This window comes from Platalea leucorodia (assembly GCF_965183815.1).
Source record: "Platalea leucorodia genome assembly, chromosome: 1".
In the NCBI taxonomy this organism is placed as follows: Eukaryota; Metazoa; Chordata; class Aves; order Pelecaniformes; family Threskiornithidae; genus Platalea; species Platalea leucorodia.
In genome coordinates this window covers 149,968,262-149,983,191 of record NC_138823.1, presented here as the reverse complement: position 1 = coordinate 149,983,191, position 14,930 = coordinate 149,968,262, and the positions used below count along the sequence as shown (strand labels likewise).

Here is a 14,930-nt window from a genome sequence, read left to right as displayed (position 1 = left end):
GAAAGTAGTTCTTCATTCAAATGCAGAATAGTTGCAAAACAGGACAGCAGACATATTTCAGCTCGTACTGCTATATATTTAGATTTTCTAGTAAAGTGACGGGATGATCAGATCAACCAGCTGGCACAGTTCTAGGCACAAACTCCTTTTGAAGGGAGCTGGCAAAAGCCCTGTGACAGACTGTGAAGTGACAACACCTTTAAATGCAATTCCACTGACTTTTCTTGACTGAGTGAAAACATGTACCCAGAGAAGAGGATAGAACAGACAAGGACATTTTCCTTGAGCTATTCCAGTAATATGCAGCTGGCCTAATTCTCGTTTGATGGGCTGTATTTACTAGGTTACACTTCAAAGTCACTCCTTCTAATAAACCTAGCAAAATGACAGTTGCTCATTCTTCTCTGCCAACTATTCTGCCACACTAAAAATGATTGCACTAGCCTCCCTCTGTCCAAAACCCCAAAATCTTGATGTCATATTTGACTATTTCTTATTCTTCCCCATATATTTTCCCTAAGCTATACCAAATCACCCTAGGTATCACCACTTCCTTAGCGAAAATAACCTTTTTGTTCACTTATGGCTTTCTCTGATCACAACAGAAAGGTCCTACTGGCCTTTTGCTCTATCTACCAAGCACCATGCATGAGGACAACACTCAATGAACAGTGACATAAAGCTACTTCTGCAGGTATAGTGCATATAAAAGCATCATTACCAAGCAAAATGCCACCCTTATCTAAAACAGAGCTGCTCAAATGGTGGTCTCAGTCACGATCTGAACCAGGAGGCCATTTCTTCTCATTCCAACAGATGTTGTCGCTGGTGTCCTGAAGGATGATCTCATACTCCTTCCCACTTGCCTGGCCCCACCAGGAGCCTGCTGCCCCAGGGATTTGGCTGTACACTGCCCTCACCCCACCTGCAGACCCTGCTTGGTCCAGCAAAGCTAGATCCAGTGCATCCCACCCATCTGACCAGAACCTGGTAAAACGACCCAATGCACTGTAGTACAAATCAATTGGGTAATCCTGGTCTAGAGGAAGAAAGCACCGAAACATTTCAGGCCATCTGCCACAGCTTCATTTAGAGTCAGTACATTCTGGCAGTAGAGGTAGTATTGTGCCTACCGGCTGCCACATGATATTATTTTCCTAAGTAAATGCTTTTCTATGTGGGAATTCAAGCCCAGGATATTGGCCGAAAGCCCAGGACTATGTCCTTTGGGTGACATAGACATATTTAGGAGAGTGGGGACAAAAATGGCAGACATGTGGGCTGAGAGAGATAGAAGAAACTGCTGTGCTTCGCTAGCATGTTTTTTTACAGCAAAATCAAGCTATTTCTTTAAAAAAATATGGTTTGTTGAATCAAACCACGATGCCAAATTTAATCCACTTTTTTCACTGTTACTGGACTGACATGTTTCAAGGTAGACATTTTCTGGTAAACTGACAAATTCTGCATGTCGGGAAGGGAACAGCGTGCAGCAAAAGGCCCACTTCTTGGAAAATCAGCTGGAAAACCAAAATGCATCCACACACACATGAACATGCTTGTGTAAATAGAGCATCCAGCAAGAAATTTCTCAGAAAGACCTGAATGATAGTAGTGACCTCTTATCCTAATACACAGCTATACACATTAAGACAGCTGCAGAACCAGAGCAAAGTCTGTAGCAGTAACCTGCCTCCTGAGGTTTGCCAGGGGGTAGAAAACACCCTGTTTCATCTTCAATTCTTCCAAACTAGAAAAACAATGCCAAAAAAGACTGGCATGCAGAGGCTCCAAACATTTCAAAGTTGATCTGAAAGAAGAATTTTTCAGATGATTGGAATGGGAAGGTCTGAAAACTTTCCAGGCACAGAATTTTCTGAACAAGGGCAACAGTTCTCTTTGCCATAAAATCTGACACAGCAATTTTATCTGCAGTTGCTTGTTGAAATATTAACTGCTTGTGTCTAGCAAATCTCATTGATTTGCATTGAACCATTTGTATGAGCAGCTGAGGCATTTGGCTAGCTATCAACCGAGAAAACACCACTTCCAATGCAGCATGGTGTGAGCTGGCATGTGGCAGCTCACCGGGAAGGCTGCAGAGGCAAGGCTCTGTTGGCGAAAACTGTTCTCATTTCCCCATTTGAATGCAGACACATTTGAACTACTCCTTTTCCCAGTGGTCAAGTACATTGCGTAAGCTGTCAAAGACTTGATCCAAGTTTGATTCCCTTTTGGGTCTTTTGAAAATCTCTTCCTATGTTTGTACAATAGAGAACAGTTGCAATGCCCTCCCAAGGGTCAACATCCATTTCTACCTATTCTTCAATAACTTGCATGTGGTCTGGCATAGACCAAGGCTTTGAACAGCAAGAATTGCTATACTTATGTTTTGCTTGCTTCTTAGGCTTTCCAGAAGGTTACTCGAAGGGTATGTCCCTCCCGTCAGGGCTACCTAAGATGTTCAGTTGACTGCCCTCTCTAAGCTTTTGTCAGCATTAAGTCTCTTATAACCACAGTGAATTTTAGGGACACAATTTTTAAATTGAATAATCTCTAATGGATTGGAGCCAAGGGGCTACAGAAACACTGCCCTGGAAGCTCAGTACACCTGGAAGCTCAGTACGCCATGCTCAAGTTTTTCATCTTAGTGGAATCACATTCTTGCAAAGAACATATATCTGGTGAAAAGTATGGCTGCTGCACTCCATCCCTCACTCGCCCTAGCTAAAGAACACACAAAAAAAAGAAAAATAACACAGAGAAGTCTTGGTTTTGTTTCATATCAGCCTCTTCTACCTTCTGGTTACCAAAACCCTCATTCCCTACTGTTCTTCCCAGAGACAAGCCTTCCTTAAAGTGATACACAATATGCAGCAATAGGTTGCTGAGCTCTGAGCTAAGAGCACAGGATGAGCACAGGATTCACCCACATACCCAGGCTTCTCTGAAGAGAACAAGGGAATCCCTCTGCAGTTCTACAAGACTACTCTGCCCATCAAAAATCTGACAAGAATTCATTTTCTCTTTTTGCTTTTATAATGCATTAGACCATGACAGCAGCATAAATCTCATTAAAAATGCTTAGAGGTTTTCACAGAATGACAGAATGGTTGGGGTTGGAAGGGACTTCTGGAAATCGTCTAGTCCAACCCCCCTGCTAAAGCAGGTTCACCTAGAGCAGGTTGCACAGGGTCACATCCAGGTGGGTTTTGAGTATGTCCAGAGAAGGAGACTCTACAACTTCTCTGGGCAGCCTGTTCCAGTGCTCTGTCACCCGCAAAGTAAACTAGTTTTTCCTCATATTCAGATGGAAGTTCCTGTGTTTCAGTTTGTGCCCGTTGCCCCTTATCCTGTTGCTGGGCACCACTGAAAAGAGTCTGACCCCATCCTCCTGAGACCCACCCTTAAGATATTTGTAAGCATTGATAAGATCCCCTCTCAGTCTCCTCTTCTCCAGGCTAAACAGACTCAGCTCTCTCAGCCTTTCCTCATAGGAGATGCTCCAGTCCCCTAATCATCTTCGTAGCCCTCCGCTGGCCTCTCTCCAGTAGTTCCTTGTCTTTCTTGAACTGGGGAGCCCAGAACTGGACACAGTGCTCCAGATGTGGCCTCACCGGGGCAGAGTAGAGGGGGAGGATAACCTCCCTTGACCTGCTGGCCACACTCTTCCTAATGCACCCCAGGATACCACTGGCCTTCTTGGCTGCAAGGGCACACTGCTGGCTCATGGTTAACTTGTTGTCTACCAGGACTCCCAGGTCCTTCTCCGCAGAGCTGCTTTCCAGCAGGTCAACCCCTAACCTGTACTGGTGCAAGGGGTTATTCCTCCCTAGGTGCAGGAGCCTACACTTGCCTTTGTTGAACTTTATTAGATTCCTCTCCGCCCAGCACTCTAGCCTGTCCAGGTCTCGCTGAATGACAGCACAGCCTTCTGGTGTATCAGCCACTCCTCCCAGTTTTGTATCATCAGCAAACTTGCTAAGGGTACACTCTGTCCCTTCATCCAGGTCATTGATGAATAAGTTGAACAAGACTGGACCCAATACTGACCCCTGGGGAACATCGCTAGCTACAGGCCTCCAACTAGACTGTCCCACTGATGACAACCCTCTGAGCTCCGCCATTCAGCCAGTTCTCAGTCCATCTCACTGTCCACTCACCCACACTTCCTGAGCTTACCTATGAGGATGTTATGGGAGACAGTGTCAAAAGCCTTGCTGGAGTCAAGGTAGACAACATCCACTGCTCTCCCCTCGTCTACCCAGCCAGTCATGCCATCATAGAAGGCTATCAGATTGGTGAAGCATGATTTCCCCTTGCTGAATCCATGTTGACCACTCCTGATAACCTTCTTTTCCTCCACATGCTTAAAGATGACATCCAGAATGAGCTGTTCCATCACCTTCCCAGGGATGGAGGTGAGGCTGACTGGCCTGTAGTTTTTTGCTGATGCATGTCACAAAACCTATTTACTATACATAAGGAAATGTGATATCCTCTGTTTCACCAGCTCCTGAAATCCATTTAAATACTAGGCATCAGTTTGTATTCCTCAAACAACAAAGATCTGGGGAAAAAATATTTGGAAACCAGAAGAAGAGAAGTCAGACAGTGCCTGTTCATGTAGCAGTTATGCAGCTGTGCGTGAGACTTCATAAACTGTGGCTCCTCTTTGTCATTTGGACAAATGCATTTAGATGTTTGCTTTTAACCTCAATGTGTTTTAAGCTATTATTACCCTTGCCAAAACATTGGCCCAGTAGTCATGCTACCACTTGTGGAGTCAGAGATGAAAAGACTTTCTAAGGTCATGAGCTAACTGTCAAGTATGTTTAGAGCTGGAGAATTACAGACACGGAAGAGAGACTTAGCTTGCTGACACAGCGTTCAGCCAGCTCAGTTATTCAGCTGACATGATGAACAGGCACACACGCTCTCTAAAGACAATGGCTGAAGTCGATACAGGCACCCCGCCCACTACGGCAAATTTTTGTTATAAGGACAGGTAGGACAGTAAAAGTGCAAAGAGAACGAACATTGAACAATTTAATGTTCAAAAGGAAAAAGAAATCAGAGCTTTATAATGTTAATAGTGAGCAATACTTCCACACAACACAAAATATTCTTTTGTTTTTCAGATTAACTTTACTGTGCACATTATAAGATGATTAATTTTGCCCTTCACCTTGGGCACCAGATCCAGGCGAAAATATTTTAATTAATACTGTGCAGTTCCCCAAGGTGCATTGACTGGGATTCAGTCTGCCTAGATCAGGCATACAATTTCCACGTACATTGTAGGGGTCTAGTAAATCAGTCCTACTAATGCGAGTTCCATAGATAACCCACGGATAAAGGCAGGTACCTTGAAGAACCCCGAAGAAGTTCAGGACTTCAGCTACTTGGACAGAATCTTGGCCTAAAGGCTTCACATCACATCTTCACTGACTAGGAAGGTACTTCGGATTTATTTTAGGGAAGTTGCTTCACTATATGTCAATTAATAATTTGCACTAGAATGACTAAGCCAAACACTCTGTAGCCAGCTCTAACAATTTTGTAATATATTTAAGACAAGTTGCTTTTTACTCTGATTCTTAAACCATAAAAATCATATGAATAGATCAAAAACTCATTTTCCTTTTCAATCATCAAATTTCTATACTCCACCTTGAGAGGGAACGGGCAATGTTATGATGTCTCAAAAGATCAGAAGTCAAAGAACAAATATTTTAAAAAATACATGGAATTCTCACTCCTACAAATCCTAAACCTAAGCACGAAAAATTTTGAGCAGGACCTTAACTCAAAAAAACCCAAAGTGTTCACTTTTGAACTCTTCTTATTTTTGCCCTCAGTTGTAGAATCACAGAACAATTTGGGTTGGAAGGGATCTCTAAAGATCATTTAGTTCCCAGTGCCGTGGGTAGGGATGTTATCCATGTTAAATACATGGAAATGAGATACAGGGCTTAAAATTTGAGCATCAGCATCATCTGGTTATGGATCCGAGGTGAAAGTCACCTACTTTAGATAAAAGCCATGCAAAAGTATTAATTTTTTTCTCATTTTCAAATAACTAAAATTCTCTTAAAATTGTGCCCAGTTAACACAAAAAGCTTTACAGGAAAACTACCTACTTTTTTTATTTAACTTCAGAATTTGCTGCAAGTACTCTGCACAGTTCAATGCAGGACATGACGCAGGCATTTAAGATAATGCCTTTTGGGCTAATTCCATTAACAAGCATCTAGGAGATATTGTGAAGAGATCCATCCGATCTGTTCCACTGCCCAATGCCATCTGCCCTTGCCTGACTGCAATAGCTGTCTTGGGCTGTCTCTAGGCAATTCTGCTACAGAACAAGCCATCAGATGCTTCCTCTCAGTATCCTGCCGTGCTTTGAGATGGGCACTCTTCTTTCTTCTGCCATGTTTCAGTAGTTTCTTTTAACACATAAAATATCCTCCAAGGTAACCTAGTACATCAAGTCACCTAATAATGCTTCAGTCCTAATACTGAGGAGGGATTTCCCGCAACAGAGATGCTGTTTGCAATGTTAGATAAGCTTGCCATCCAAACTCATAACAGTCTGGCACTATGCTTTCTAGAAAAGGGACCAATCCACTTGTAGGTGGGCACACTGCCATCTTAACAGATGGGCATGAATGAAGGCATTCATGAGCCTGTGTACACTACGGGCACCACATACCACTGTTCGAAACATGATTCACAGCTCAGAGCATCTGCTTAAATATTAGTGAATGCACAACTCATTATCCAATCCCATACTACCAACAAATATTTCCGGTGCAACTACACAAAACATTTTAGAGGTATGATAACAGCTGAATATGTACTTAGGCTAATTATATAAGAACACTTCCTTCCATCTCCATCCCATTGTTTTTAAACCACATGTGCTTTTTAAGCCATAACATTTTATTCTAATGGGCCTATGGACACACAGTACCACCAAACCCTGTTACCCTTGCAAATCTCACAATTTTAAAGCAGAGTTGTGCTGGATCATTAGCTCAATGCCTTATAAAGCACACAGTCACTGCAGGAAACCACAGTAGGGTTTATTCTTGCCTCTGAATTGGAACTGAATCAACTCCACAGTAACAGCGTTGGAGGCACTCTGCTGCTGGGGGCAATGCATTTCAGATAAGATGTATGTCAAAGTCAAAATACTTACGGCCATTTATGATCTTTTGGGTTTCTTCATAAAAGAAGATAAGTTCTTCCTAGCCGCCCACACAAAGTCCAGCTTGAAACTCTGCCTACTGAAATCCTCTTTTCCCTCCCACTATACTTTCAACTGTAGATAGGTTTTCTCCATCACCTGTCTTAAAACATATATTAAGCCTCTGGCTGTATTTCAGCAAAGAGATGTCTTGCCTGTAAAGTCTTTTGGAAGTCCACGATGCAGTATAAGCGCATAACCACCAGCACTGGTGTAAAATACAAGGACAGACTTCTAGAACTTGATTCATCAAAATGCTTTGCTATCACTAAGTTTTATTATACTTTGGATTCATCCCCATCAGGCAGTAACAGCGGATCTCTAAAGCTCTTTATGGAACATATTTTTTACAGTGGAGCTCATTTAGCCTCCTGAGAGATTTATCTGGTGATTAAGCAAACAGAACCTTCAAGATCATTCTAGTTTGACACAAGACTGCATACTTAGAATGTCTTTTTATTGATATGTCTTCAACTATTCTCCCTCTTTTTTTTTCCTGTTCATGAGGCAGATCTCAGCTAACGCTTGACAGGTTATTTTGCAGAAAATAGATGTCCACATGACTTCCAAGATGCCGTCATGTCTTTCCTGCAATTTGAAGTGAAAAAGTGATATGTCACAGATCCTACCAGCTCTGGAAATATTCATTTATAAGTGACCTGAACACATGGCCTGAAAATGCATTTATTTGCCATAAATTCTAGCTTTTACTTAGAGTTACTAATGATCCAGCTTCACTATTCCTATTTACATTGGCCTAATGAATAGTATTCTAAAGTTGAGTAATAAAATGTTAACATATAATCCACAATGCCTCTAAAGAGAGACATGCTTGCACCCTGTAAACAGATTTGTTCACAACAAATGAAGTGTTACGCCTAACAAGGCCCACGCAGTAGAGAAGGGCATTCTATTTTTTTTTTTTCTAATAATGTCTAAACCTTTGTCAGAAAACACTTCCTTAGCTTATGAGAGACATAAATTGATGCCCTGGCCGAATCAGTTATAAATGCTAAGGGTTGTAGGGTTCCCCAAGGGTGAATTCACAACCAAGAAGAGAAAGGGGATAAAAAGAAAGACAACACACTAAGTCTGTATCCTCTTTGGGGAAAGAAAAATGTAAGAACTAGTATTACCAAAAGGACTAGACCCCTGCCCCAGGCAGCTCTGGGAACCATCTGGGGAACTGAGAAACAGAAATCACCTTGAAACCAAGCTAAATCAAGAGACGGGTTATCACATACATTCTCTATATCGATCTCCAAACACAGAAATTAACACCTAGCTTTTCACTGTAATAGAATAAACTATTTATCTTTAACTGTAAACTTCTCAAATACAAAGAGAGATTTCAATGGCACTGGCCCAGGGAGTGGTGATCCTAAAACAGTAAAACATGGTCATTCAGGAAGTATTAGGTCTCCCAGCCTAAGGGGCTACAGGCACTGAGCTGCTGGTGGTGGCAAATGTTTGCCCAGGAAAGGTGTCTTCCTGACCACTGTGAGTTATTGGATGCTTCTGCAGCACTCAGTACAAGACAGGGAGAAGCTCTGAAGCTCAGAAGTTCCCTTGAGACCATGACAAGGTGCAGCACAATGAATATAACACTTAACACTGAAAAACCCAACACTGAAACAGAATAAAAATCTATACAATAGCTCTAGTCACATTCCATCTTAAGAGAGAAGAGAAAATAAAGTCGGAATTGTATACTACTCTTTCCTTGTTCTCATTCAAGTGTATTTCTGCTCCACCACCACTATAAAGCAAAAGCCGCAAGAAAATACTTTTCAGGGAATCCAAAGAGAAATGGGCTTGGTTGGCCCAATGGATCTTCTTATCCATCTGCTTTGATGTGCCAGTTATTTCTCTGTCTTTGGTCTGTATGTATCCCTCATACATATATTGGCTCACTTCTGACAGCCTCACATTCTTTAATACAGTTACCCTAACAGCAGCCTGAACAGCCTCAGAAGTCAGTCCCTGACGACGTGAGAGTTGGCTGATCTCAGCAGTTCAGAGATTTCAAGTTGGCCAGATGTGGACTTGGCTGGAAGTCAGAAGTTTCCACTGGAATCAACACATTACCACAGAAGGTTTAAAATCTATTTAAACAAGATTTTTAAAAACAGAAACAACTGTTGTGTTTGAAAATTTAAAGCCCACCAGAATCCATGTAGCTAACTGTGCACGGGGGAAAAATGTTTTTCCTGACTCATGTAGGTCACCAGCCGCAGCCTTGAAGCACAAAATTAATGTCTAGTCATTGACCTGATTTTAAAGATACTTAGGAACTAGCCAGGGAACTAGAAGCCTTTGACTTCATTAAAAGGCAACCACCCAAATATTTAAAAAAATATCTGGCTCTCTGTGTTCAAAAAGACCTGCAAATGTTAAGAGCCGTGTAGATCACGTTGATGCTCTGCACTCTCTTGATGTTTCTTCTTCCTAAACTTATACACAAAGGCCTTGGATTACTTTCCAGTTAAATATTGAAAAATATGTGATAATGTGGGTTTCCTGATGAAGCAAATGGTCAGGTTTTGAGTGGAGATTATTAGACATGCTCTGCCAGCAGCAACACTAAAAGCAAAGATAAGCAGGTGGGACATTCAGGGCTCCAGCCACATGCATGCTAAGGATAAGAAAAGAAGCACAAGTGAAGTGTAGAGGAGAAACTGAGCTCCTTAACCATTCAATGCTTCTATTTTCATAGTTTCATTCAAAAAATGTAATCTAAAATTAATAGAAGTAATTTCATCAGAATGTTTTATCTAGGCAACAGGTATATATGCATATGCACATTTCAAAAATCGTTCACACCAATGCAAAATTATGAAAGTGGGAAATCAAAGGAAATTGTAAAGTCAGAATATCTTCTAAAATATTTGCTTCCTCCACCAGTTAACTTTTTCAATCCAGCTACTTCTTTCATCAGTTCAAATAGATTTTCTTCAGTGTGACATGGCACTTGGGTAGATGACAGCATTCAACCGAATGTCTAGTTTACCTACTCCAGATGTGGAAACAATAAAAACTTTCTTATTGGATGCACTGTTATCATCTTTTCTTAACAAAGCTGTGATCACCCCAGCAGCAGAAAAATAATCATTTTAAGGAGCTGAAACATCTAAAATGAAAAAGATATCTATTCAGGCCAGTCATTTGCCAAATACTTGACACATTTTAACAACAGGGTTAAGAATATGCTAATTTCATTTTATGAATAAAGAAGGACACTATGCAACACAGTATTTTATTAAAAACAAGGAAAATCTACCAATTCATTTTAAGACCTTGTCTGTGATTTTAAGAAAAAGGAACCTTTTAAAAACATAATGGCAAAGTAGTCTATATTAAAATAAATCTTGCAAGAGCTGCAGCTAAATCAAGACATAATAGACTAAATTATTCAGAGCAACTTGCCAAGTATACTTAATGCAAGACACAGGTCATAAAACACTCACATAGACCTTTGCATTTCATTACAATAGGGCTGAAATCCCTACAAATATACAGTGCAGAGAAGGGTTTTATGTGAGTATTTTCAAATAGTGACTTCTACCTGGGAAAAAGAAAACATGCAGCTATTTAGAGCTCCAAAAATACCATATCTCCTGGTCTTAATCTAACAAAGCCAGTGAAGTATTTAACACTAAGTGTGTGAGAAAAAACTACCCGCTGGTTTAGGTTTTTCAGGAATACCTCCTTCCTGGCTGCATGCTCTCTCTGAACTACACGTTAGGCAGGTTCACGAGCTAAGGCAGGAATTTTATTGACACCACCTTTTAAGATGGTTACTTGGAAAAGACAGTAGGGACAGAGCAGGTCTTTGAAATATCCTGTTAAACCACAGCAAAGAGTAGGACACAGAACTGGCTGTTACCACCTGCAGGAAAGTTTTTGTTGGTATTTATTTTGACAACCAGTAATTTAGAAAACCTCTCTTCACAAAATACCAGCCGGACATCTCAATCCAGCCAGTGCTGATTAGTTTACTGCAGACATCACTGCTGGAACTATCGACTTTTCATTTTCAGCTTATGTACCTGTAGCAACAACAGCAGTGGGGACAAGCCAAAGGCCACAGTGTGACAAACCTCCAGAGGAAGTGGTGGGAAAGCTCCAGCCCATAATGTTCCCAAATCAAGAACGGATGCCTGTCTGGGAAATCTGCTTCAGGTAAGGTGAAGCTATTGGCTTCAGTAGAGAGGTAACTGGGTGAGTTGTGAAAATGAGTGACATACTCTGATGACATGATCTATGATCCCACTGGTTTTAAATCCGTATTAACCATACTAAACAAATTATGTCATTAATATAATTAATTAATTATGGGTAATTAACAAAGTCCAGAAGAAACCAGCCACAGCTGCAAACTCAAAATTCACTCCATAGCGGAGTGAGTATAGTAATAGGAAAGAAATACTATTTCTCTTCCTATTGACATTCTTACAGTTCTCGTATCACACGGATATGAAAGTTGCTCCCTTCCAAAAGACTGTGAACAGTTTTCTTGGCTAAGAGGGCTAGAGTGCTCATGTGCTTTCGTTCTAGTCAAAAGAAAATTATTTTTTAATATAAATCCAGACAAGAAAAATATTTATCCGGTGTTGATCAGATATTGATAAATTTTATGACTGAGAAATGAAAAGAAATTTAGAAAAAGAAATTTCTAGATTCAAAGCAATCAGGCTCTTCAGAAATTTTCTCTCAGTCACGTATGACCTCTAGGTGATTTTTAAAGAACAGCATAAATCAGCTCCACTCCTCACTGCAGCACTGGAGCAGAGCAGCCTGCAGAACCAGCCCTCTTCTGTGCAGAGCGTAGGCACATGCACTATGGGTCCTCTTCTCTGGAAACCCAGACTCATCCATGGGTAAGCCACTACTTACTTACCTACAGGTGGCTCAGGGATGCTGCAAAGCAGCAGTTCAATAATGGCCTAATAAAGGAGAAGTGAACGTCATAAACGTATGAGTGGGATTACTACAATGGTTGCCTGGAAGAGCAGGGGACTGATCTCAGTGAAGGAGAAGACCTTTCTTATATGTTCCTAAGACAACTCTTTGCTTCCAGATTTTCATTAGCAACTTTTTCTTCGCAGAACTTATATTCTGTGATGTATTTCTGCCATTCTGATTCTTAAGCATGGACGGAAAAGAAAAAACTCAATCAATCAGCTCTATAGTTAGAGAAGAGCTGAGATTACTGGAAGGACTATAGACAGAGCATTTTCATGGAAACATGTTTCTTATTTCCTCACTGCATTTAGGTTCCAAGATGCAGGCAAATGAAGACTACAGCACAATTCCTGTCTTCCTGTTTTCATTGTCAGTTGGCCACTGAAAACATACTAGAAATAAATTCTGCTACCGCACATTTGTTGTCACAAGAGCTGCCATTTGTCGAGGTTTGTAAAGGATCCAGCACATTTCTCACCACTGCTCTTGCTACCTAAGAAGTGCTGGGAGTTGAAGACTCCTTAGAAAAGCATCTCTTTCATGTAGGAGCTCCCAGCTCTTGGCATCTCAATTTGAATTCAGAGGTAGCTGGGCCCTTACATTCCTTGCCATGCACATGCAAGATACTGCGAGATCAATTAATCAATAACATTTTTAGCCTTTTAGAGATAGGATTTCCTACCTCTCATGGAGTTTAACCAGCACACTTAACCCTTAACCGGAGAAGTCTGACTCACCAGCCTTTCAAGTTCTTGTGTTAAGGTGAACAAATAGACATCAGGAGACATGAGCTCTACTTCTCCACCTGTCATGGAGCTTCAGAGGAGGAAAATATTCTTAAATAAATAAAAGCAGTACAGAATAGATACTTCGATGGTGCAAAAATGAATGCTTTCACAAACTTCAAGATCCTGTAGACTATAGATATATATTGATATTATGGTGCTGCAGAATTTGATTCTGTGTTTATGGGTATGCATGTGCATATGAGGGGATAGTTGTAAATAAAACATCAAATCTTTTTTTTTTGAGTGTAAGTACTACATACACAGACATTTCCTAATCCCTTCTCCAGTTGATGTGTGTGTATATGTGTGTTTGTACATATAAAATTAATCACTTGCTTGTATGAATATTTATATATCTATACATTTATATACAGAAATAGATATGGTGCTTTCCTTGTGATTTCTTTTTTGCCTGCAAAATCATGATTCTGTTTCAAAAGTTAGCTACTTTTCATACCAATTCTACAGCACAGTGATTCCAAAATAGCAGCATAATTCAATTTAAGTATATCCGTGCTGATGTTTTCTTCTTTATGAAAAGCAACACAGAACTTCATCAAGTTCAATCTGCTGCAATCCTAAGCAACCCTGAAATGGACTTTTAGAGCAAAAGGGTTTGCACGGCATCTCCATGAGCCACAAAATACTCCTTCACACAGTATGTGAGAAAGTCATATTCTCTATATTCACTCTCCTTCACTACATTCAACTAGCGTGATTTTATTCTATAATCCCTATAATTCTATAGGAAATAGACATCTGGAGTGGAGCTTCTATACACCTGAGCTAGGGAAGACAAGTAAAACGCCTAAGTCCAAGACAGGCAGCCTAAGCTCCCTCTGTATTCAATGGAGAGCATCATAGGCAGAGGGCAATGCACAGCATCCTTCTACAGGCACCTAAGGTGGGTTACAAGCGCTGTCCTCCAGAGGACAGCCTCCAGAGTCTTTTCTCCACAGGCTATAAAGGGAGCCTAAGGGTAAAACGTGATGTTCAGAGTTAAAATCAATTAAAAAAAACCCTGCACTGTAAATTACTGCTCCAAAGTTTTACTCACAGTTCTCAGCACTCTCAGCATGCTCTCCTTCTCAAATGAGAAAGACTTTTCTACAGTTCACATGCAGCTAGTAACCTGGCAGACCACGTAAAGCCCATCCTTCAACTCTGAAATACTACAGAGAACAAGCTGGAAAAGTCTTCAGAACTACTTAGCCTAATTTAATATTTACTACCATTTTAAACTGGGAATCTCAAAGAAAAAAAAAAAAAACAACACAAAAACAAAACTAGAAGAATCCAGCCGAGGAAAGAAATGGGCCTAGAACACAAGGTATGTTTCATGAATTTTAAGGTAACCATCAGGGAATGCAGAAACACAGAAATAAGATGGCAATGAAAGTAACGCAGACATTAGCCCATTGAGGGCTATGTTCTGAATGGACAGGTGCCAGTTCCATTACAGAAGAAAAATGCAAAAGCCTTAAAATGAAAAGCAATGATCTCAGACTAGCCATGTTGAACACAAGCTGTCAAGAAGCAATACATCAGCAACATAGCTGGATGAACTCAGAGAAGCCTGAGAAGAAGAATTCTTAACAGACCTCAGGAGGAATATTTCTTTAATAGTACAAGAACAACAGACTCGACTCTGAAAGAGCGGTCTTCAAAAGCTTCAACACGTGTAGGTGGCAACCGAATAAACAGTACAACAAATCAGAACAAAAATCTCCCTTTGGAAATGCTGCATGGAAGTGGAAAGTAGGAGGGATGGATCTTGGAGCAGATCTTCAGGAAATTGAGTGTGGACTTGAAAAACTTTTAAGAGTCTGTGGAGGTCAGTGAGGAGTCGGTGAGAAGTTTGGAGTACAATGGTGCAGGAAAGAGAGGAGTCAGATCAAAGGAGAGTTGCAAACTGTGAAATCATT

General features: G+C 40.8%; 1 protein-coding gene across 1 annotated transcript in view; it reads right to left on the bottom strand.

The window, feature by feature from the left end:
• GPR158 (G protein-coupled receptor 158) overlaps positions 1-14,930 on the bottom strand; it is a gene marked incomplete at both ends in the record, with an annotated part of 211,396 nt that overhangs the window by 57,339 nt on the left and 139,127 nt on the right. The gene's annotated exons all lie outside the window — the stretch shown is intronic.